At 40.6% G+C, this 24,390-nt stretch overlaps 1 pseudogene across 1 annotated transcript in view; it reads right to left on the bottom strand.

Annotated features, from left to right (window-relative positions):
• Positions 1-1,230: 1,230 nt before the first annotated feature.
• Positions 1,231-24,390, bottom strand: part of LOC144251375 (methylglutaconyl-CoA hydratase, mitochondrial-like) — a 115,902-nt pseudogene continuing 92,742 nt past the window's right edge. The window contains exons 6-9 of the transcript XR_013342676.1: positions 8,994-9,181; positions 6,259-6,309; positions 4,896-4,943; positions 1,231-1,411 (exon numbers count right to left, since the gene is read on the bottom strand). The product of XR_013342676.1 is annotated as a methylglutaconyl-CoA hydratase, mitochondrial-like (transcript). The remainder of the gene's footprint in view (positions 1,412-4,895; positions 4,944-6,258; positions 6,310-8,993; positions 9,182-24,390) is intronic.

The raw sequence follows: 24,390 nt of genomic DNA, 5'->3' as shown, positions 1-24,390 counted from the left end.
CCGCAGACCTCCCATCTACGCTGCTTTCCCAGGCCTGGTGCTAGCCACTCGACAGGCCTGGGCCTCTCTCTCCTTTTATGAAGGCTTTACCCCACTTGCCCTGCTACAGGGAAGTGGACAGGGCTGGTGTGTGCAGCTCCTTCCCTTACAAAACCCAAATACAGACTGCTAGGGCCAGGAAGCAGAGGAGAGTCTCCACCTCACCCAAGCCATTTCTGTGGTCCATCCTGGGGGCACCGTTTTTCCTCTTCCTTTATTCACCAGAGGACCAGGCTTCTCTGGTGGGAGGTGGTCTTAACAGCACAATGGCATCAAGCTTCCTGTGGGCTTCACAAGCTCTTGGGCCTCGACTCTGATGGCACTGATTTTTTTTTTAACCAAGAGATTTTACTGGGGGGCTGCCTGAAGGGGAAGAAAAGGAGAAAAGGAGAGGCAGAGAGCGGAGAGAGGAGAGGAGGAGGGCAGAGAGGCAGAGAGCAGAGAGAGGAGAGGAGGAGGGCAGAGAAGAAGAGAGCAGAGAGGAGAGGAGGAGGTCAGAGAGGCAGAGAGCAGAGAGAGGAGAGGAGGAGGGCAGAGAGGAAGAGAGCAGAGAGAGGAGAGGAGGAGGGCAGAGAGGCAGAGATCAGAGAGAGGAGAGAAAGCAGAGGGAGAGAGGAAGAGGGTGGAGGACAGTAGTGTGTTCCTGGCCAAATGTCAGGAGGCTGCCTGATGGAATCAGTACGGAAGAGTTTCTTCTAAAGTCCAACACACAATGATTTATTCAAGTGAAAGAGGATGGGGTAAGAATAATTCCCACGTTTTCTTTTCACTAATTTTATTTATATTAGGTAGTTTTCACTCAGACTATCTATCAATTCATTTTTTCAGGTTGAGATGTATGCATGTGTCTGTTCCTATGTGCATAACCACTTAGAAACTTTATTTGGTATAATTTCACATTTTTTGGGGTATACAGAAGTAATTTTATTTTCTTAATGCAGCACAGTAGACATACAATCAATATTATTTCCTAGAATGTGCAATATATAAATTATTCACATTAAAAAATTAAGAACGGAAAGCCTTATATGCAGGAAATATTTAAAAACATATACCTAAATTTTAACCTGTTTTTTGATGATATATGCTACTTGCTTTATAAATCTGAATGAATTTAACATGATACACATTGGCATGAAGTATACATATGGGTCCATTCCAGATGCATAACACACGAGCAACTTGCTCTTCCCTTTGGTCATTGAGATTCCATGTGCTGAGGCATCAGAGTGGATCTGAAAGATACTTCCAGAAGTACATTGATCACATGGTATCGTTAGAACTTCTGTTTCTTCTATTCTCCTTTATATCGTGGGGGCCTTTTCTCTTTAAAAGCCAGAAGACCTTCAAGTCTGTCTTTTGTTGGAATGGTCTAAGAAAAAAATATATATTTATACCAAAATGAAAACACAACAGTAAAATTTTATCAAACAGGATCTAAGAAAACTAGTCAGAAGTTCATTCTAAAATTTTGAAATCTACTAGTTATTTGAACAATTCTAATTGTGTGACCAAATTGATTTTCATTACTTCAAATAAGTTTTTTTTTCCTATTTCAAATGGACTAAAAAAATTAAAAGATTACTTTTCACAGCAGCTTAGGTTTACCAACAACAACAACAAAAAAAACCCAGAAGGCAGAGCCCCTATACTCCCCTAAAGCTGTGCCCCAGATTCCTGCTATTGACATTAGTGTGTTAAACTTGTCACATGTGATGAATCAATCCTGGTACGTTATTACTATTAACTATGATCCATTTCCATTGAGGTTCACTCGTGTTGCCTGCTGTAAGGGTTTTAACAAATACAATGTCAGATACTCTCCACGACAGTATTATACAGAAGTTTCAATGCTATAAACATCCTCTGTGCTGTGCCTATTCAGCTTTGACCTCTGTCACTCAAAACTACCTCTACAGCTTTGCCTTGTCATGGAATTGGAATAACAGAGAAGCTTTTGTAGATGGGATTCTTTCACTTGGCTATATGCATTAAAGGTCTCTATATACCGTCTTACTGTTTGATAGCTCCTGTCTTTTTACTGCTGTCTAATATTCCACGGCTAGATGTACTTGTCTATCCATTCTCCTACTGAAGACTTACATCTCGACTGCTCCTGTGTTTTGGCAATTATGAATAAAGCTTGGTGTGCAGAGTTTCGTGTGGACGTAAGTTTTCAAATTATTTGGATAAATAACCAACAGCATGACTGCTGGATCATACAGTGAGAGTATGTCTGCCCTACAAAAACCTGCCCAATGGTCTCCCAGAGTCTCCGAATCATTTACACCCTCGGCAGCAATGACCGAGCGCTTCTGCAGCTCTCCATCCTCACGAACACCTGGTGCCCTCGGTGTTTAGATCTGAGCCATTCTAACAGGCTGTGCTGGCATCTCATTGTCCAACCTGCCATTCTCAGAAACTGGCATCATTTCTCCGATTTTTTGTCATATCTTTATCTACCTTGGACAGGTATCTATTCAGCTTTTCTGTTCATTTTTTAATTGAGTTGTTTATATTCTTGAGTCTTAACAGTTCTTTGTATATTTTGGATACATCCTTTATCATGTGTTTGAAAGATTTTCCTCCCAGTCTGGATCTCCCATTCTTTAGCAGTATCTTTTACTGAGAAGGTTTTTAATAAAGGCAATGTCAATTTTTTTTTTCTTTCATGGACTGTGCTTTTTGGTGTTGTAACTAAAAAGTCATTGCCAAACCCATAGAGCATAAAATTAAATTATCTTCTGCAAGTGTGAGAGTTTCTCATTTTATGTCGAGGGTTCCAATTCATTTTGTGAGAAGTGCAAGGTCACTGTCTAGACCTGTTCTTGTCCTGTGAACATACAGATGTTTCTGGACCATTTGTCTTCAAGAATTCCTCTCTACTGAACTGCTTTTGCTCCTCTGTCAAACCGTCAATTGGCTACATTCGTGGGTCTCAATTCTGTTCCTTGTCTCCCTGTTGGTTCTGTCACCATTACCACAATGTCTTGAATTCAGGGAATGCAGTCTTCCGGCTTTGTTCTTTGGCAATTCTGTCCTGGTTATTTTGCATGTTTGGACTTCACAAATGAACTAGAACACTTTGTCAAGATTCATAACATAATTTGCTGGGAATTTTATTGGGATTGTGTTAAACGTATAGATTAAATTGGGAAGAACTAACATTTTGACAACAACTGAATCTTCCTAACTATGAACATGGCTTGTTCTTCTATTTATTTGGATCTTAGTCTCTTTCAGCAGGGTTTTTGGTTTTATTCCTATACCTCTTGTATGTTATTTTGTTAGATTTGTACCTAAGCTCTTCACTTTTTGAGTGCTGATGTAAATGGTGTTGCATTTTAAATTTTGAATTCCAATTCTTCCGCTGCTATATAAGGAAACAATTGATTTTTGGATATTAACTTTGTATTGTGGGATATTTTGTTGTTAACTGCTTATGAGGAACTTGTTTAGATAATTTTTGAGGATTTCCCACTTAGACAATCATGTCATCTGTGAAGCTTTATTTTTTACTTCTCAATATGTACATCTTTTATTCTTTTTCTTCTTTTTCTGCATTGGCTAAGACCCCCAATAAGATGCTGAAAAGGCACAATGGGGGGGTCATGCTTGCCTTGTTCTTGATCATTAAGTAGGATGTCAGCATTCTGTAGATGTTCTTACCAAGTTGAAAAAGTTTCACTCTGCTCATAGTTTGCTGAGAGTTTTTATCATAAATGGGTAGTGAATTCTGTCAAATGCTTTTTGAGCATCTAATTCATAATAATCATATAAATTCCTTCTTTAGTCTACTGACATGATGGATGACACTGATTTTTTTCTTATGTTGAACAAGATTTGTATATATGAATAAATCCCATTTGGTTAGAGTAGAATTCTTTTTTCAATTTACTATCATTAAGGAACTTTTCATTTGTTTTGGCCATACTCATATGAGAGACATTTGTGGATCCTTCTCCTTTCGTGCTATGTCTTCCTCTGATTTAGGTATCAGGGCAACTCTGCCCTCACTGAACAAGTCAGCAGTGTATCGTTTGCATCTATTTTCTGGAAGAGATTATGAAAGTGGTATTTCTTCTTATATGGTCAAATATGCTTTATACACACGTACATACACATATACATGTATATATGAGACTGAGGATTTACTTCACTCCCGGGAATTACTCACCAATGACAGCTAATTTATATATTCAGACCAGACACAGAGCAACACTCTAGATACTGCTCCTATTAATAACTCTACCATGCTTTAATAGGATCTGATGTAGTGCCCAACTCTCAGGAAAGGTAGAACAAAATGCTATTGCTTTTTAGATGCCCTTAAAGTTATCTCTCTTAGGGAAAAGAAAGAAATAAAAACATTTCCTTCTTGGACAGAACTACTAACCTGTATATAAAAAAGAACCCTATAATTTCATCAGTGAACTGTCAGTGGGCAGGAAAGAAGGCTCAGACTTCAGAAAAGCTCATGAGTCTTCCACACCACTGCTGCATGGGAGGCACAAGCCCAGGGCCATCTGCTGCCTCTCTGGACTACAGTGAGAGGCAAAGGCCACATGCACAGGAGACAGGGCAAGCCTCCTGAGACGGCCACAGCCTGAGCAGCACTAACTGGTTACTGTATGGGTTTTCTGAATTATGCAGAGTCTTCAAGTCTGTTCAGCAGAAGCAGTAGTAGAACTTGGTAATAGTCAAAGAATAGAAACAACTAACTTCAACCCATTTGTGTGATTTTGAAATGAGAATAAAGGAAATCTTACTGAGTGATATATTCTTCATTTGAAATACCCAGAAGTAAATAATTGGGAAGGGTGCATCCTTACTGAATTTGTGATTATATTACATACCTGAGCATAACATGCTTCTTCTATGGCTAATCCTGTTACTAAGTCAACCTGAGGATAAAAACATAATTCATTTCAATAGAAGTAACTTTGCAAAATATGGTATAGTCAATTTAAATTCAAATTAAATAACCCTATCCCCCCAAAACAGAATCTTTTGATATAGTGCCACCAATCAGTATATGGCCACTATGAGAGACCTGAGACCAGGCTTCCTAGGTTCAAATCCTGACACTACCACTTGGGAGCTGTATAACTTAGAAAAGTTACTGAACCTCTCCATGCTTCAAGGGGCTAATCATAGTACTCACCAAATTGGGTTGGGGGTGGCATACTGTAAGGATTAAATGAGTCAATCTAAGTGAAGCTTTCATAAAGCACCTAATAGATACAAGAAAGCCTGTCACACGGTAAGGGCTATGTAAGGTGTTTGCTTTTAGTATTGTCACCATCATGAAAGCCCTGGGGTAATCCAATCAAATACCTGCAAATTTGTGAAGCTGCATTTACTGCAAATTATTAAAAATTCCATCTTTTTTTACTGACATAAAGCCAAAGAAGATATAGTGCCTCCTGTGCCTACAAGGAAGAAACACCTTTTTGCAAAATTCCTGCATGTTAGCCAAACTACAATATCATCTGTCATTGAAAGTCTGAAGTACATGAGTGCCTGCACTACTCCTCCCCGCCCACTCCCCACAGCTCAGGGACCCCACTCTGGAGTCATGTCCCTGGGGCATGCCCAGCACACCCTACAGAAGACACATTGACAAGTCAAACGTGGAAGAGAGCTTAGAGCTGGGAATGTTTTTCATAATGTGATACTGATGCTCAGAGTATACGGAATGTCTTTTTCCTTTGGTTTTCTATGAAATACTAGTCAGTGAATCTAATTAATGCAATGGCAAAAATAACTGACATATCATAAGTTGCACAGCATCGGTGAAATTCTGAATTCTGTGATTATAATACGAACTCAACAATAATCACAGCAAAATGAAATCAATGATGTAGCCTAAAGGAACCTTAGAATCTTTCAGTAATAATAGCGTTCAAACAGCTATATTTTGGAATATTAAACAATAATGTCAGAGTTGGGTGCAATGGCGCACGCCTGTAATCCCAGAGAGGCTGAGGCATGAGGATCACAAGTTCAAGGCCAGGCTGGTCAATTTAGCAAGACCCTGTCTCAAAGTAAAAATACAAAAGGGCTAAGGCATAGCTCAGTGGTTGAGTGTCTCTGGGTTCAATCCTTAGAACCAAAACACGAAAACAAAAAAAGAACCCTCTAAAAGTCTAAACATGTTCATTTAGATTAATCTTCACTATTCATTCTAACAACAAACTTGAGCATTAAGGAACTTACCTCCATCCCTTGATTAATTGCTAGTTTTGCCACTCTCATTGTAACAGGTCCCTAAAATTCAAATTAAACAAATTTTACTTACTATTTATGCAAATTATGTTGTACACCTTAAGTAAAATTCAGGAATTTCCATTGATAGATACATGGCATGGCCAACAACAGTTATGAGCTACTAGATGGAAAATTTCTTTTCTGAGCTTTGCAAGGTCTTAATTAAACAGCAACTATAACAACTGTGTTGCATCAGCAACTTATTTAGAGGCCACAGTATTCTGTTACAGCAAACTTTAGATCCCTGAAGGCAACAGGCAGTGACGTCTAGCTGAAGGCTTAGTGTTCTTCCATATTCTCCCTAGACGGTAAGTAGGGGAAAGAAAAAGGAAGTCTTTGGCTTAATATCACACTAACTAGCAGTTATGACTGAAATTAGGGCTGGCAACCAGCCTGCTGCCAGTAAGGATAGGGTCAATACAATGCCCTTTCGACGTGTGTATCTCTTCTCCCTTAGCACGGATAACTAACTGTGGTGACGGTGGGTGAACACACACACACATGCTCTGAGCAGGACTCTCACCTGCACGGGTGTGCCTGGGTCACACTGGAAGGAGCTGGTGGGCACCTTCTGTGAGAAGGACACCATGACTTGTGTTTTCTGGAGGCCAAACTCTTACCAAACTATCCTATGAAAAGCGTACTCCCCAGATGGAATTCAGTTCTTCAATTTCATTTTGAATTTCTAAAATATTCTAATTTATTTACAGGTAATAAATGTGAATTTGTAGCTTATTTTGAATTGAATGGTCTTCTGAATTAAAAATGCAAAGTAGGCTCCAAAAAACAGGTGCAACAAAAGAACTCTAAGGAGTGAATGGATAAATGCATAAAAATTGCCATTTATTCTTTTCCAGGGGTTTCTAATATCAATTTGACCCATCTAAATTCTCCAGAAATACTAATTATAGAAGCTTTTTCATTATTTGGAGAGTGATCATTCAATAACAATGTAACAAATACAATAAAGATCACTGCATTCAAACTTGTTTGGTAAATTATATACATGGTTTTCACATCACAGTCATTCAATATCCCCTTCTACATTTGTTTAACTTGGAGAAAATCTACTTTTAACCACTGAAGTTCTCAGAGGAGTGTCCTTCTGAGGAAAGGTAAAGAAGCCTGCCTGAGGTGGTAAGGGAACTCTGGCTTCCGCAGGAATAAAGGCAGCTCACTGCCAGATCCGCTGAGGCAGAGAGGGAGGCAGAGGGTGCCACCCCTGCTCAGGCAGGTGGATGTGGACAGTGAATGGCATTAATTGCAAGGAGGCTCACAGGAGAAAAAGCAAGCTGGAAACTAAGGCGTTCAAGAGCCTCCTCCACGGAGCTCCGGAGCACAGAGCCACGTATCAGGTCGTGCAGTGCCATGAATAATCAGAACCTGGATACACCCCTCGATTTCAATTCAAATATACCTTGGTCATAAGATTTCAAGCCAAGGAAAGTCATTAAACCAATATTTAAACGATTACTTTCCCTGACACTTTACCTTTAATCTGTCTTTAGGCAGATAATTCCCTAATATTTGGGGGAAATACCAAGATTATAATGAAAGTCTCTTTTTAACAGCAGTAAAATCTTTTTATTTGCTCTCTCTCCATCAATTTAACAAGCACCTGGCCTCTACTGAGTAAAAGGCTCCGTGTCACCTCACACAGGGACTAAGTTAGAGAAGAGCTCTTTCCTGAGACGGCTGATAGGCTACAAGCTGATTAAGAGGGACCATCAACACCTGAAGTGTGGCCCTGTGTGACAGCTCTGGGGATGAGCGTAGCAGAGTGGGGCAGGACCAAGAGGTTATCACGTGCTGAGTGACGAAAGCCTTCTGGAAAGGGGAACTCTGGGCAAGTGTGGGGGCATGTGCACTTCTGTGAAAGCCTTCATGACATTTCTAAAGGATCAATGGCCTTGATCCTTTGGATTATAAATCCTGTTTGAGGTAAGTAAACCAAATACAGAGAGGAACTTATTTTGACTCCAGAAATGGCTGGTTATGGGAGCTATTAAAGTTCAAGCTCCATGACGGACAAAGAGATTCTGACTAATCACTTACACAGCAAAAGGAGACTCTTCCTCTTAAGTTTAAATCCTTTAATCTGTGATTTCAGACCAAAGGAACATTTGAAAACATACACCTGCTGACAGAAAAAAAAATCCCTTAAAAAGAAGCCATCAATGCCCGGTTCTTAGTGTTTCCATGTACAGTCCAACAACTGCACATGTGATCCAGATTTTTTCATGTACTTGTGAGGATCATACAGCATACAGTAAAGCCATGAAGCAATACCCGAATCATCAGAAAAAGAAAGACACACAATACTTTAAACTGCAGCTTCTCAAGCAGGTCACCCAAACAAAGCCATCACAGTGAAAGCCCAGTTAGATCAGTTTCCTTACTTATTAGGAGAGACACTTTAACGTTTGGTCAAATGTGCTTTCTCTACACGTACACAACTGAATGGTGTCACAGGGGCCAAACGCTGTTCATATGAAACATGAAAGTGAAATTAAAGTGTGGTCACAACATCACCCTCGGATGATCTTCAAGTTCTGGTTTTAATTCTGAAGGATCTTAACTTCCTATCTGTCAAACAAGAAATGTTAAACTGGAAAGCTGTTTTAGTCTTTGTGCTATGGGATCACCTACATGGAGAAGCAGAGGAACCCTAGAGTCAGAAGTACCTGAGGTAGAAACTCCCTGGCCAGGTCCAGGGCCTTTCTGTAGGCCGCGTCCCCCTCCTGGTTCTGCTCCAGGACGTGGCTGTTCAAGCCCACGGCTTTGGCTTCTTGTCAGTCAAGCACTCGTGCAGAGAAGATGAGCTCCTTGGCCAGAGACATCCCGATGGCCCTTGGTAACCGCTGAGTTCCCCCTGAAGGGTTAGGAGAAGAAAGGCAGGCGGTCATTAGACACCTTTTCATTTTAGCACTTCAGTGCTTCATCTGTTCAGTCAGTTATTACACAAATAAGCCAGGGCCAGAAGTTTATAAGTCAAAATTAGGCACTGGAAACACAGTGCACTTCAAAACACAGCCCAATTTCTGAGTTTACTCAATTAATACCACTACCAAAGAACTTGAGTATTTTACATCATCAGCAAGTGACTTTGGTACCTCAAATACTGCTGGTGTACTCCTGACTCCAATCCATAGTAACCACCATGTCCTAACCACAAGCAGAACAAGAGGGGACAAGCAATACTGTCCAGGGGTGCACAGCCTAGAGAGCAGAGTCCTGACAAGACTGGCAATTACCTTTCAGCTTACCAAATTCTTAGGAATTCAACCCTCATACTTTTAAAGAATTCTGTATGGTGAATGAATTATAAAGTCATTTTAATTTAGTAAAAGTAAAAACAGATAACCACTGATGAAGTGCAGCTTTGCCCTGCTGGCTCCTCCTCTTTTGGAGATGCTCTCTCACCCAGGCATCCCTACCTCTCAGCTGTCAGGAAATCCACTGCGCGGTGGGGTCAGAACCAGGCCTCCAGATTTGACTTTGCCATGTAGCTACTTTGGACTTTATGAATTGAATACCTCCTCAACTCCAAGGAATGAAGTGGCATGATTCAGGGTAAACTGAGGAGAGGAGTTCTGCAGCAGAAGAGGCCTGCTTTGATGAAAACTGGCTAATTCATTCCATCCGTCTGCCTATTCCCTAGAATGGCTCCTAGTGAACAGGCCAAGATCTCATTAAACAGAAGGTTGGACAAAAACAGGTAATGCAGACATAGCTTCCATTTCTACTGTTAAGAATATGAACAGCCACAACATTAGGATTTGTCTATGACTTACCCTTAAAATGGCTGCTGAGCTGCCCAGGGCTCATGTGGCCAAGAGGCAGAGGAGCAGGTGACTGCCAGGTTTAGAGGAGGAGATAACTGGATGGCCCACTGTCTAGGCAAGCTCACTTGGTTTTATCTGGCCTACAAAATTTAAGCTTTTTCCCCCCACAATAGTTACCAACACTCAAAACTGGATGCATGATTTTATCCAAAAAAACAATTTCTACTTGCAAGTCAACTGTGCCACCCCTTTTTGGTGTAATGCTCTCTAGTCTGCCTCAGTCTCCACCACGCCCTATAAGCCAGTCTTCAGAAAGAACTTAAAAGGCATATTTGTCTTCAATAATGAAGTATATTCTTACATGTTCAATAATATACAATTAACAGTATAGAACTTAAGATGCTGTTCTTAAACCACAATAAGAATAATGAAATATAAGTAATAAAAAAAAACAACCTCAATAAACCAGTACAGGATTGACATTTTCTATAGACTGTTTTCATATACAAATGAGTGATGCTTCTGTAAAATGCAGTTATTATTGAGTGTTTAAATTGCTCAGGCAGCTAAGAGATAGTACTTGTATAAAATGTAGCAGAAAATATGTATATAAAGAACACAGCATTGCCAGTTTTAAGTAGTAAAGAGTGATACTGCTCAGCACAGCAAAGACAGGTCTGGGAACTAATGAGCAACCTGCAAGGTAAAGACAGTTACCTATGGTATTTTCAACAGCAGCTGGTTAGAACACAGATATAAACAAATAACCCAGATAACTACATTTACTTATTAAGATATTCATAATTTTGATGATAGTCATAATGAGCATGTTTAAAAATGATTACTCCTGGGTTCTGAGAAAGTTGAATGCAGACTGATCAAAATTAACAAATGCAACCCTCCCTGTTAATGTTACACTTTACCCAATTGAACCTTAACATTTTGAAAGTCCACAAACCTTATACCCATTCATCATATCATTCCTCTCATATGATCATTCTCCAGGAATTAGAATTTTGCAAAGACTTGAAAGTGGCAGTTACGTAGATGGAAACTAACATGAAAAACCACCCCCTCCAGATGAGCAGCATGCAGCTTGCTGCTCCGCTCCACAAGGCAGATGCACCACACAACAGTGTGTAGGAGCTGGGGCGGGCAGGGGAGGGCCTGGTGCCGAGGGAGCATTCTGACTCAGAACATCACGCTGGCTCACAAGCCAGCACGCACCCAGACTTGGCCTTTCCAGGTGACATCTCGAGCCTTCTCTGTCATATGAATGGATTCACACAATATTTGTCTTTTGTGACTGGATAATTTCACTCAGCACAATGTCCTTAAGGTTCATCAGTGTTGTAGCATGTCAGGATTTTCCTTCTTTTTTAAGGTTGAATAACATGCCATATGCATTTTGTTTGGGTTGCTCCCACCAATATAGTAGAGTTTTACAATTTAAAATCATTTTAACCAAAATATAAAAACATAGATATTGTATATATTTATGGGATCCCATGTGATATTTCCATACATGTATACAGGTCATGATACTTGAATCAGGTTAACCACATCTGTCTCATTCAACATTCAGATTCCTTTCCTTTAGCTTTTTGAAATGAACAGTACATAACTATTCTCTATAACCACCCTTCAACAGCACAATGGAACTTTGGGCTCCTATCCAACTGACCAACCTTTCCCCATCTTTCTCCTTCCTCTTGTGTTCTCAGCTTTCAGTATCCACCTCTCTACTCTCAATCTCTATCATAGACTGATGGTTTTGGATTTTTACATGTGAGTGAGATCATGCAGTGCTTGTCTTTCTGTGCCTGGTTTACTTGAGTTCATATAATGATCTGCATTTCTTTCCATGTTGTCATGAATGGCAGGATTTCATTCTTTTTTGGTGGGGGAGGGATGACCCATATTCAGTGGTATGCATGTGCCATTTCTTCTTTATCCATTCGTGAGTTTAGGATGTTTCCATTTCTTGGATACTATGAATACTGCCACAATAAACATGAGAGTGCAGACATCTCATCATCATACTGATTTCATTTTTTGCAGATATATGCCCAGAGGTGGAACTGCTAGATCATATGACAGTTCCTATCTTTTGAAGAACCTCCGTAGTGTTTTTCTATATTCCTTTTCACCAACAGTATGCAAGGCTGCCTTTTTCAACATGTCATTTATGGCAACATGGAAAGAAATGCAGATCATTATGTGAACACAAGTAAACCAGCACTTACCTTTGTCTTTTTGAGAACAGTCATTCTTACTGGAGGTGGTATCTCACTGTGCTTTGGATTCACACTTTTCAGATTAGTGAAGTTGGGCATTTCTTCATACACCTATTGGCCATTTGCAGGTCTTCTTTTGAGAAATGTTTTCTTGGGTCTATTATTGATTTAAATAACTTCATTATTTGTTTTTCATTTTTGTTTTGCTATTTTTTTGTTTCTTATATAGTCTGTATATTAACCCCTTATAGGAAATAACAACTTGCAAATATGGTCTTCCATGCTGTAGGCTGTCTCTTGATTCTGATTGCTTCTTTTGCTGAACATCAGGCTTTTAATTTGATATAAGCCCATTTTTCCACTTTTGCTTATGTCTCCTGATTCTAGGAGTCTTGGCAATTCCAAAGTCCTGAGGCAACTCCCCTATATTTTCTTCTAGTAATTACAATTTCAGGTTTCACACTGAAGTCTTTAATCTATTTTAAGTTGACTGTTGTAACTGGTAAGAGACAGTTTCATTCTTCTGCATGTGGATATCCAATCTTCCCAGCACCATTTACTAAAAAGACTGTCCTGTTTCCAATGCATGTTCTGAACATTTTTTGCTGAAAACCAGTTAGCTGCGATGTGTGGGTTTACTTTTGGCCTGTCCTGTTCCATTGCTCCGTGTGTCTGTTTTAACATGCTGTTTTGATTACTACAGTTTTTTAGTATATTCTGAAGTCAGATAAAGTGGGATGCCTCCTACTTTGTTCTTTTGCTCAAAATGGCTTTGACTATTTTTTTGTGGTTACATCTATTGTGAGGCATTTGTTATAAATGAGAACGCTTCCTTGATTTCTAGTTCAGACACTTTGCTAGTGAGGTACCAAAAAATGACTGATTTTTACACGTTGATTTTGTATCACGAAATGCTGCTGAATTAATTATTAGTTGTAACAGTCTAGAGTCTTTGGAGATCATGTCATCTGCACACAGTGAATATTGGATTTCTTCTTTCCAACTTATATGCCCTTTATTTCTTTCTGTTGCCTGACTGATCTGGCTAGGACTTAGAGTACTATGCTAAATAAAAGTATTGCAAGTCTCTTACCTTGTTCTAGAACTTTGGGAAAAAGCTTTCGGTTATTCCCCCGTCAGTATTAGGTTAGCTGTTCAGAGTTTTCATCATGAGAGGATGTTAAATTTTATCAGATGCCTTTTTGGCATCTTTCTGCATCCACTGAGATGATCACAGCTTTGTCTTTTACCCTACTGATATGCTGCAGATGTGAGCCATGCTTGCTCCCTCACATGAACCCAACTCCGTTATGGTGAATGACCTTGGTGACTGTTGCTGGACTGAGCTCAGTAGTATTTTTTTGAGGACTTCTGCCTATTTGTTCATCTAGGATAATGGTGTAGAGCTTTCCTTTTTTGTTGTGTCCTTGTTTGGTTTTGGTGTCAGGATAATGTGGGCCTTGTAGAATGACTTTCCAAAAATTCCTTCCTCTTCAAATTTTTGGGAACAATTTACTAAGAATCAATATTATTCTTATTTAGATATCTGATAGAACCCAGTGTGAAGCCACCAGTTCCTGGGCTTTTTCTTTACCAGGAGACTTTGTTTTAAATTACTGGTTCCACCTCATTACTCACTACTGGTCTCTTCAGGTTTTCTACTCAGGACTCAACCTTTGTAAGGTGTATGTGTCCAGGAATTTCTCCATTTCTTCCTTGATTTCTAGTTCAGACACTTTGCTACTGAGGTACCAAAAAATGACTGATTTTTTGTTGGCATACAACTATTCATAAAGCTTTAATATTTCTGTGGTATCAGTTACGATGTTTACATTTTCATTTCTGATTTGAGTCTTCTTTTTCATAGTCTAAAGGTGTATCAATTTTATCTATATTTCTGAAGAATAGGTCTTTACTTCATTAATCTACAAATTTTATTTTAGTCTCCATTTCGTTTATTTTTGCTCTGGTCTTTGTGACTTCCTACCTTACACCAATTCTGGGCTTGTCTTGATCTGTTTTCAGTTTCTTGTGATGAAGTGATGGGCTGTTTTGAGATCTCCGTTTTTCTTGATGCTGGCACTGATGGCTGCCAGCTTCCCTTTAGTACTGGCTTTGCTCTATCCCACAGGTTTTGGTACGTTGGGTTTCCATCTGCGTGTTTGAAGAAATGTTTAAATCTCCTGATTTCTGCTTTACTCCACTGGTTGGCCAAGAGGGAATTAATTCTTATGTATGAATAGTTTCCAAAGTTTTTCTTGTTACTGACTGATTTCCATTGTTATTGAACTGCTGTCAGGAAAGACACCCAATATAATTTCGATTTTAAGAACTTTTTCAGTCTTGTTTTGGGGGCCTATCCTATGATTTGTCTTGGAGAATTTTATACGCTGTTGAGAATATACCACTTTTTACTGGTTCTTTTTTTTTGGGGGGGGGATATAAAATCTGGCTACTCCTGCTTTCTTTTGGATTCTATCTGAATGGTATTCTATCCCTTCTATATATGTCTTTACCTGTGAAATGAGTTTCCAATAGGCAACATATATTTGGGTTTTTTTGTTTTATCCATTAGTTGCTCTATGTCTTTTAATTGGGGAATTTAATTCATTTACACTTAAGATAATCATCACTAGATAATGTCTTATCACAGCTATTTTGTGAATTTTTTTCTAATTTAATTGAGTTTCTTTCTTATTTTCTCCTTTTTTACAGTCTCCCTTTATGGCTAAGTGATTTATATTAGTTCTGGCTCAACTATTAAATATTGTTGTATTATAGTTACTATAAGGCTAAAAACATCCTTTGGTTTTAACAAGCTATTTTGAAATGCTGACAATACAACATAAAGAAATAAAATGAAAATATAGTACAATCTAATCTGTTAGTGATGCTTTCTAGGGAACTTTTGATTTATTGTGTCTTTCATTTCTAGGACTTCTAATTGGTTCCTTTTCAATAGCTCTGCTTTTTTACTGAAATGGCCTTAAATCTCCTGTGTTTGCTCTCTTCATTCATTACTTAGATCTGCTTTTAGTTCACTGAAGATTTTAATATAAATCAGTTTTTAATAATCTTCCTCTGTAATTTAATTTCATCCACTTCCATATCTGTGAGCTTATGGGGAACTGTGAATCTTAGGGGGAGGTTTGTTTGCCTGTTTCCTTGTATTTTCAGAGGTCTTGGACTTGTGCATCATCTGAGATGGATTCTCCTTCCTCTTTTATATGTGTGCCCTTTTAAGTGTACTTCATCTTTTTTTCGTTCTGGGACTTCTCTGCTTCTAACGTGTGAGTAGATGTCCAGGAGTGAACCCTGAGGTCCCCTTCTGGTTGTTCCTACCTGGGACCTGGGTTGTTGGTTTGGGGTTTTTTCTCCCCTATTCTATGTCCGACTATGTATTTTCAAATAGCCTGACTTTGAGCTCACTCATTCTCTCTCCTGTTTGATCTTTGCTAAAGATGCCTTCTATTGTGTTTTTAATTTTGTCAGTATATTTTTCAGCTCAAGGAATTATTTGATTTTTCAAAAAACTGTTCCCATCTCTCTGCAAGTTTCTCAGTTAAAGATCACTTTTAATCACTTCTTTGTGTTCTCTGAGGTTGAAATTCCTTTGGATAACTACTTTAAGTCCTCCATCCGAGTTCACCCATGCTGTTTATGATCTGGTTAATTTTTGAGCCTTATTTTGACCCTTAGGCAAGGCCATGGTGAAAGTTCTTGATGCTTGTTAGTGATGTCTTCTGGGTATTGAAAAATTAGGTATTCAGATCTAATATCTAATTGAAGGTTTAGGTTTTTATAACCTGGCTTTATTTGTCTTTCCAGAAATTCAAGCAGGCTGCTTATTTCCTCTAAGACTGAAATCACTTTCACCATTTCAGCACTAGATGGCATCCCGAGTTCAGGTTCACTTAGAGTTGGCTGTTGGTGTACTGTCACTGTCTCTGCACTAGAGGGTGATCCAATCCTGGATTTATCCCAAATATACAGTGTACTATTCTTCATGAATTGGTGAGTATCTAAAGGGGGTAGTTTTTCTCTGCAAGCCTCTCCCTGGGCTCTGGGTAGGCCCAAATTCATCACCCACAGTTACTGGCTAGTGGTCAGGAACTGTGGAATTCCACCTGATTCTGCAAAGAATCACTTTAGAGGATGTAGCTCCAGGCTCCCATGTTACACCCAAGGCCTCAAACCCTACAATGAGGTGTCACACCCTGAGTCCATACCCTACTATGAAGCATTAGGTAGAATCAAGGTTCACACTGTTATGGGCTGCTTACCTGCCAAGATTGGGATCTGGAATGCTTCCCCAAGGCTCAAGTGTTAGATAACACAGCAAGGTTCAGAGGTAAAATGATTGAATATGGAAGGCTGTAACCTCATCAGGGGATGAATCCATCTGATGAATTAATAATTTAAATGGACTATTGGGTGGTAACTGTAGGCAGATGGGGCATGCTGAAGGAAGTAGGTTACTAAGGGTATGACCTTGGGGACTCTATGTCTGCCTGCTGCCTCCCTTCCTCCCTTACATGTCTGTGTGTGTTCTCGTTTGTTCTCCCTCTCCCTCCCTCCCCCGCCTCTTTCCAAGCCATCATGAGCTGAGTACCTTCCCCCTGTCAAGCCTTATAACTATGTTTCTGCAATGTAGTTGGCCAACCATGGACTGAGACCTCTGAAATTGTGAATTAAACAAATACAACAACAAAACCAACTTTCCTCTTCTAGGTTGTTTTTCTCAGGTATTCTGATCACAAAAATGAAAAGCTGACCAACACAACCACTAAGGTAGACTCATGGCTCAAGACTGCAGCAACTAGCTTCAGGCGATGTTGGCTGGAATAGAAGTCTGATAGACTGGGACCACAGGTCAACCTAAGCAGTTCCAGAGGCCTGGGGGTGGGGGGTCATTAGTATCTACATAGCATTAGGTTTGACCAGACTGGTCAAACTTACTATTCTGTCCTATCCTCTCTGAATGGACTTTTTGCTCCATGCTAGGCTGCCCAAGGGTGGGGAAACACGGATGAAGGCAGTTCCTTGGCTACCCAAACTGGCTCTAAGCTGGGTTGTTCCACAAGGTCCTATAGGCTCAGTGTGTTGAGGCCCATGCCACAGCTGTTGGCAATGCAGGCTGAAACACAAGTCTGTCCCATAAGGGAGCTGATCTCTGCCTGACTATGGGGCAGGTCTACAGTTTCACCTGTAAGCACTGGTCTGAATATAGCTATGCTGCCCAAAGTTGGGAAAGGGGTGGGACAGACATATTCTTAGCTACAAAGGCTAATGCTAAGTTGCAACTGATTTTCACAACTGTAGGGATCTACACAGTTATGAGTAGAAGTGGGTCCCTACCCCACTTCAAAGATGGCAATGATGCAGGGAAAAACTTGTGTCTGTCCTAGCAGCATGCACATCTCTTGCTTGATGCTGGGGCAGGTCTAGAGGTCTGTGAGCTCTGGTCTGGGGGACCTCTGGTTTATGCTCAGTCCTGGGTCTCACTAACACAGCCCTACCACTGAGCTCCAAGGCAGGCCTGTGCTAGTTTGCATATCCTGCTCTCCAGGAGGTGACACCTTGTTCCCATCTCTGCTGCCTAAGGGAAGGGGTGGTGGAGGGAGTGAATCCCTGGCTAGCAGGAACTCAGTCCACAAGCAGAGTTCAGGGCAGGGAGTGTGAGGCTTTGCCCATCACTGGGTTTCACTGGAACAGGCCTGGAACCCACTTCACATCTAAGACCTGGGCTTAATTCCTCTCCCCACCTCCAGCTCTGGAGGAATCTCCATGTTGCCAGGAGTTGAGGGAGGGGCAATGCTGGCAACTCTTTCATTCCTGCCTTTTAAAATATATCTTTGCTTACTATTATACTACAGTGGGGCAGTGTGCTCTCTCACCTGGCTTCCTCGGGCTCCTGTGAAGATTGTCTGATGAGCAAACAGCTGCTGAGATTGAAGTGTCTGGAGGGAGACAATCACTGAAGGATCTTCCTCAGCTGCCAACTCACTCTGCTGCTGCTTTCCATATATTCTGATAATAGCCATCCTAACGTGTGTCAAGTAGTGCCTCATTGAAAGTGATGTCGAACATCTTTTCATGTGCTTACTGATCATCTGTATATCTTCTCTGAAGAAATATTTAAAGTTATTTGTCCACTTTTGTGTTGAGTTTTGTTTGCTGAGTTGTAGGAATCCTTTATATATTCTGAACATTAATAATCTATCAGATATAGGATTTGCAAATCTTTTCTCACATTCCATGGTTGCCTGTTACTCTGCTGACAGTGTCTGAGACATAAAAGTCTTTGATACTTTTGATGAAGTCCCATTTACCTAGTTTTTCTTTGGTTGTGCTTTTGGTGTTAACAGCCCAGAAATTATTGCCAAATCCAGTATCAAAAAGGTCTCTGCCTGTGTTTCCTTCTAGAGTCTTACAATTCTAACTTTTACATTAAGGTCTTTGATCTACTTTGTACATTGTATAAAGTACTCCAGAAACCATTTGTTTAAAGGGGTTTCCTTAAATAACAATACAAATACAAGATTTGAATCACCCATTTCTACTGAAATTTTACCTGTACAAAACTTGCTGGGTGAAAGATTTTCTGCCCTACTTTCCTTCACTGGGATCAGTTTCCAGAAGCAAAAGACTGATGGCCTGAATTATATTTTTACATTTATGGAACTGAAGGTGAATGCTCCTTAATACCCTCAGGCATTTAAAACTGTGATTTCAAACTTTATAAAACCGATATGATCTGTTTAGTTCACCTTTCTCAATTAATAATGACAGTATGAGCAGAAAGCTTTACAAATGGAAGTTACAGTTCAGTGTCACACAAAAAACTAAATGTGACTGATATGAAAGCTCAGATTTTTTACAAATAATCTCAAGAAGAGATATCCTAAATAGAAAAAAAGAATTCATGCCAATATTCTGTTCTAGTTTGGAAACTATTTTCCATTATGAAATTAAATGAAACTCAACACTCCTGTTAAATAAAGGAGTCAAGGTTCAGTGAAGCAATGTATCCTAAGTTGAAAGACAAGATGTGCCACCTTGGTGGGGACAAAAACACTGGAGCATAATTTCTTTTTTTTTTTTTTTGGGCAGGGGGTTTGCCAGGTACTGAACTCAGGGCACTCAACCACTGAGCCACACCCCAACTTATTTTGTATTTTATTTAGAGACAGGGTCTCACTGAGTTGCTTAGTGCCTCACTTTTGCTGAGGCTGGCTTTGAACTCACAATCCTCCTGACTCAGCCTCCTGAGCCGCTAGGAATATAGGCATGTGCCACTGTGCATGACACACTGGAGCATAATTTCTAAAGACAAAGAAGAATACAGAGAAAAATTATTTCCACTCACCCATTATTAATTATGAATATTAAATTCTAATAAGGGTAAAAATGAAGACAGTGTGTCATATTTCTGTCCTCAGACTTTCTTATGCCGTTGTAGCTTCCCAAGATCATACAGCCTTAGGCACGTTAAGTTCAGGATCCCTAAAGTGTCATTTCTTAATACAGCGGGTGACTGAGGAAATTAACCAATGGAGTACAAGTCAGTCTGCCTCCAATGGAATTAAAATCGTCCCAATCTGACAGCAGTCTTGACACACTAATTCATCCACTGTCCATCCCAGCAACATTCACACAGAGCCCTGCTCTGAGGCTGCCTGGCTGCAACCACATACTCGGGAATCACGACATCTGCCAGGTAACATGCTCCCAGGAAATTCCTGCAGGCAACTCCATGGTACTCCTGAACCAAAGGAGCAACATGAACCTGACCTGAGAGCTCCAAGGAGCTCACGTGGTTTCTGCTAAAAAAGCAAGCACCTCATGGTGACTACAGGGATAATAAATTGTCTACTTCAAAATTTGTGAACGACCAATTTTTAACATTATCACAACAGTAAGAAAAAAGTTAGTGAGGAAATGGATTTGTTAATTAGCTTCACTGAGTCCTTCTACAATGTATACACAGATAATAATATCACACTGCACCCCATAAATACACAAAATCATTTTCCACATTAAAAAACAAATATAAGGGCTGGGGATGTGGTTCAAGTGGTAGCACGCTCGCCTGGCATGCACAGGGCGCTGGGTTCTATCCTCAACACCACATAAAAATAAAGATGTTGTGTCCACTGAAAACTAAAAAAATAAATATTAAAAAATTCTCTCTTAATAAAAACAAATATAAACAATTACAACCATCTCAAATATTTCTAGGGTTAGTGAATTTATAGCATGTTCTTCTCTCACAAAAAAGCAACTGTTTCAGAGTCCCTTCATCATCTCCCAAAGGCCTTCATGTGTGTATGTAACTCACACATGTCCTGACTGGCAGCAGAGACTGAGCTCTAAACCAGCATCACTCTTGTGAAGAACAGAAGAATCTTGGCAACTAATCCTCCCTCTTCTGACTTGTGGACACTCTGAAATGCCAGATGCATCGAAGGCTCCTGCCTTGGCTCTGTCAACACACAGTCTAGGGCAAGACCTGTGTCTCTGCATGTCTAAGGGCCCCCCAAATCAGCTGAAGACATAAGAACACTCCCAATCCACTGCCAAAAAACACGAGGTAGGAGAGGATTCTTTCAAAATGAAGAAGCAGAATTTATATGGCCAAATGAGAAGTCACAATCATTGTTACTCATTGTTACCTCAAATACTGTATCCCTGTTATTCACAACGATTTTGGAACCCTCTTTTGGAACTAATTTCAAAGAAAACAACACCTTTGTCCATTCATTTAACAAGCCATGCACACTGAAGCTTCAGTGTGGAGGAGCCTGTTCTGGATACAGGGAAACATATACAGCTGTGGGAAGGCAGCTCCTGCCCTGGAGCCCTGCACCGCCTTGAGGGCCCCACAGTTAGCACACACGTGCCACCAGACAATAAGAGGAGAGTGACTAGAGTGGGGTGCACACAGTCTGTGCAGCAGGGAGGGCTCTGAGCAGGCAACCGGGGAACCACACCAGGAGGAAGAAGGGTGTCCCGCTTGGGTCTAGGTAATATGTCTCCAGGAGACGCATGTGGTGCACAGATCCTGTGGGCCACAGGGAAGCTAGTATGGCTGAGGTTCAAAGAAAAATCCTAAGGGTCTTGTGGGCCCATGAGGACCTGGGGTTTACTCTGATGTGGATAAGAAGGCTCGGAACACCTGGGAGCAGTTCCTGACTAAAGGTGGGGAACTGTCATTTTCTAATGCAGATTTGAGTCTGAGGAAGTTACGGTCATATTAGCCCAGAGGATGAAGGAGGTAGGTGTGTTCACTTGGTGGCAGGACATCAACAAGCTCGGAGAGAAACTTTAAAATGAGTTACCTGAATGTTCTGAACATTGGCTATATTTTGGCAGCTATCCCCTGATAAAATCTTGGTCTTTCTTGTGGAGACTCCAGGCCCCTCTCCCTCCACTGAGCACAGTTCAGTTAGCAGAGACTTCCTTAAATGAAGGCAAGAGAGTCAGACACTCCTCTGGCACAGCTGTGTAGGCACCTAAGCCAGGTCTGGCCAGGTGGGTATTACTTCCCAGAACTGACAGTCTGTGTGGGTGACTCTGCAGAGTGGTGACTTCCCAACTCTCAGGCAATGCAAGGACAGTGATGTGCATGTTATCTACTTCCAAGGCTCCTGGGTTCCACTAGCGACTCCAAGGTGACTTCTCCATTCACCTATCAATTCCAGAAGCCTTATAATAAATGTTCTGTTCATTTATGATAGCCAAAGAATTTCTATTGCTTGCTCTCTAAAACCATGAATGATGCAATAACATGGTTAGTAGTTCCTCTTTAACTTACAAATAGATGAAGTTGAATAGGAGCTTATCCGTTTTATATTTTGCAAATAAAAGCGATTTGTTCAATCAACAACTTTCTGGTTGAGTAACTTAACACCTGCCAGGTACTGTCCTAGGTGCTGAACACATAGTAGTAAATGAGATAGACCATCACTAATCTTATGGAACTTATCACCCTATAGGCAGCAAAGGAAGGAAAAGGGCAAAAAACAAGCACATGAACAAAAGAACAGGAGACTGTGAGAAGTATCACAGATACCATTTCATGTAGGGCCAAGTTCTGGGATAATACACTGGCTGGCTGATTTAGACTGGATCAGCTAAGAAGGCCTGTTGGAAAAAGAGGCTGATTCTGAATGACAACCAGGCAGCCATAGAAAGATCATAAAGAATGTCAGTGTTACCTCAGCTGGTGTGAAGGCCTGAGGGTGAGGCTGAACATGGAATATTTAAAAGAGGCTCACAGGAATGGGTGAGGAAGTGGTGGGAAGTGAGCTTAGATATGTTGGGCAAAAGTTTATTTTACTTTAGCAAAGTGATACAAGGGCGGTAAAGGGTTTGGGGTAGTAAGTGACATAATTCAATTTGCATTTTAAAAAGAGTCATTGTAAGCTTGAGAGAGAACACATTATGGGGGCAGATCAAAGCAAAGTGCTGAATAGGAGGGTGCAATATGGTGGCTTGGGCTGAGACTGGGCAGTTCAGGGAGGTTGATGCAGAGGGGCTTGGGATAAGTGCTTTTTGAAATAGTTAAGAATGCAGGGAGAAAGGAAAGTCAAAATCTAAAGCCAAGATATTTGGTTCAAGTGTGAGAGCGTCCCACATTACTGACATTGGAAAAACAGAGAAAAAGGAGGTGTATGCTGATCAAATTAGGTTAAGATGTCTTCGACACACGTAAATGGAGTGGTAAAGTGTGGGACTGGATGTGGATTAGCTAATGTTTCTTAATGAACAGTGTCATACAAAGGGCATTCAAAGCAAGGGGCCTGGACCAGACCACCAGGTAGACAGTGGAGAGAGAAAAGCAGAGAGGTCAGCAGGACCGTGAGAAGTGCTCAGTGAGGCAGGAGTAAAGTGGCAGCAACAGAGAGGATGCGCTACTCGGTAGGGGGCAAACGGGCTTCATAGGCCTCCTTCCCCAGCACCCTTCGCCACACTGGTCCGCCAGTGCAGGTAAGTCTGCAGGGGTCGTTCAGCAAACTGGGTTTCCACTGAAATAAAGAACACAGGAATAACCAGGCCCTCATCCAGAATGCTGTCATATCTACATGAGATGTTTTGAGCTATGGTAGCCAGCCACATGGTGACCATGACAGCAGCTTACAAGAGCAAAGTGTCACACTGAAGATGGCACACCAGAAAGACGTCACTATGCTGCTAAACTCACCAACCATGAAGGTGCCCCACTTTGCGACTTTTGTGATATTTCAAGGTGTTTCCTGTTATGTGAACCCAAGAACATCTGAAGCATAGATGAAATGAGGAAAGATCTGAACACATTTCTTAGAAAGTGGGAAAGTTAGACTTACTAGGAAAATATGGCAGAAATGCAGGGCAAAATGACATTTGAGATACGTTATCAGAGGATGAATTAACTAATTTTATCTCCCCCACCCCCAGCAATTGCTAGGTATTTGGGGTCAGCCCAGCCTAAGCAAATAAGCTAAAACTTTACTTAGATAAGTACAAAAGAGTGGGGGGTGGGTGAGAGCAGAAGTTGACATTTATTGAGCAGATGCTATGTAATAATTATGCATAAACTATCCTGAGTGCTTCATGGGTATTAACCAATTTAAACCCTCTAATTTCCCTACAAAATTGGTGGGAAGCTAGCTAAGGTCCTTCACAAGGAAATAATGATCTCAAAGTACCATGGAATCTTAAGCTGGATTTGTAAGAAAGGAGAGATGACTGAGAGGGTGAGTATCCATGGGCCTGATGATCCAATGAGGTGGGTACGACAGCGTGAGGCAGAAAATCTAGCTTCTGAATGGAGCAGCTGTGACTGAAATCAAAGTCATGGAGGGACTGAGCTAAAACAGGAAGGAGGAAGAGACCTTTGTGAGTACAACCACAGATTGCTGGAACCCGCTTCTGTAGATCTTGTGAAATAACGTACAGAAAGTGCTTTTCCCATTTCCTAGAGTAATTTTTGTGTGTATATTTTCAGACCTACCAATTATAAACTATTTGGATAGGTATGGATATTGAGAACCTATCATTCTAAATGAGAAAAATAA

The sequence above is a fragment of the Urocitellus parryii genome, assembly GCF_045843805.1.
Source record: "Urocitellus parryii isolate mUroPar1 chromosome 13 unlocalized genomic scaffold, mUroPar1.hap1 SUPER_13_unloc_14, whole genome shotgun sequence".
NCBI classification, from domain to species: domain Eukaryota; kingdom Metazoa; phylum Chordata; class Mammalia; order Rodentia; family Sciuridae; genus Urocitellus; species Urocitellus parryii.
This window is presented reverse-complemented; position numbering and strand designations above follow the sequence as displayed.